Genomic DNA, 1,747 nt, shown 5'->3' with positions numbered 1-1,747 from the left:
GAGGTTCTCACTCAAAGGCGGAGTTTGCGAGTCTCCGCGAGCAGCTTCAGGAGGCTCGCGTGGAATTGGGAGTTACCCGCGGCAAGTGCGACCGTGCTCAGGCAGCGGTGGCGAAGATGGCTGAGGAGTTAACGACGGAACGTCAAGCCCTTGAAGTGGCGACTCGATCGACGGAGGTCTTCCGGAGCGAAGCGCGGGACCTTCGACGTCAGTTGGAATCGCGCACGGAAGAAGTTGGCATTCTTCAGGGCCAGCTTACATCGAGTGAGGCTGCCCGTGTTCGTGCGGAGCGTAAGCGCGATTCTTTGGCGGAGGAGGTGGTTCGGGTCACCGAGGAGAAAGCCGCGGCGGAGCAGCTTGCGTCCGACCTTCAGGACGACTTTGATGTCGGAGTCGAGGAGGCAAGGCATGCAGCGGCGGTGGAGTGTCGGGACGCCACAGCTGCCGAGAATGTTTCTCGGGGGGTCACCTTCGACTTCTTCGACTCGCTTTTCCCACCACTCGACGGGGCCGACCCTGTGGGCGACGATCCCGCCGAGTGACCGTTTTCTTTCTTTATTTTTCCTGCGCAAATGTTTTAGCGCGTGCTTTTTAGGTTTTTCCGTTCTGCGCACTTGTCTCAGCGCTTGCTTACTAGGATATTTCCCTTTAGCGCACTTGTCTTAGCGCATGCTTTCTCGGTTTTGAGGCAATTGCCCCTTTCTTTTATGAGGAGTTATTCATTTATTTTTATGAATGTTTTCGCACATTTATCTTGTATGGCATGCATGGATGGTCACTTGTTTGTGTCAATGATTTTGTCCATCCTTTTATCTCAGCAGGATACTTTTTCAAACACGCCAGTCACTTGGATGGTTTGCGTTCTTAAGTATTTTCAACTGCAAGTCAGCCATGCTACGTAGGTGTGTTACATGCGCCGGATTGTGCCACGTGGGCGTCCCAAATCGCGCCATGTAGGCATCTTGGGTTGCGCCATGTAAGCGACTTACGTGCGCCATGTAGGCGTCTTAGGTTGCGCCATGTAGGCGTCTTACGGGCTGCGCCTTTACGCGACTTACGTGCGCCATGTAGGCGTCTTACGGGCTGCGCCTTTACGCGACTTACGTACGCCATGTAGGCGTCTTGGGTTGCGCCATGTAGGCGTCTTACGGGCTGCGCCTTTACGCGACTTACGTGCGCCATGTAGGCGTCTTAGGTTGCGCCATGTAGGCGTCTTACGAGCTGCGCCTTTACGCGACTTACGTGCGCCATGTAGGCGTCTTAGGTTGCGCCATGTAGGCGTCTTACGGGCTGCGCCTTTACGCGACTTACGTGCGCCATGTAGGCGTCTTAGGTTGCGCCATGTAGGCGTCTTACGGGCTGCGCCTTTACGCGACTTACGTGCGCCATGTAGGCGTCTTAGGTTGCGCCATGTAGGCGTCTTACGGGCTGCGCCTTTACGCGACTTACGTGCGCCATGTAGGCGTCTTAGGTTGCGCCATGTAGGCGTCTTACGGGTTGCGCCTTTACGCGACTTACGTGCGCCATGTAGGCGTCTTAGGTTGCGCCATGTAGGCGTCTTTCGGGTTGCGCCTTTACGCGACTTACGTGCGCCATGTAGGCGTCTTAGGTTGCGCCATGTAGGCGTCTTACGGGCTGCGCCTTTACGCGACTTACGTGCGCCATGTAGGCGTCTTAGGTTGCGCCATGTAGGCGTCTTACGGGTTGCGCCTTTACGCGACTTACGTGCGCCATGTAGGCGTCTTAG

This window comes from Urtica dioica, chromosome 1, assembly GCF_054948205.1.
Source record: "Urtica dioica subsp. dioica isolate 48M chromosome 1, U.dioica_male_clone48M_v1_H2, whole genome shotgun sequence".
In the NCBI taxonomy this organism is placed as follows: Eukaryota; Viridiplantae; Streptophyta; class Magnoliopsida; order Rosales; family Urticaceae; genus Urtica; species Urtica dioica.
This window is presented reverse-complemented; position numbering follows the sequence as displayed.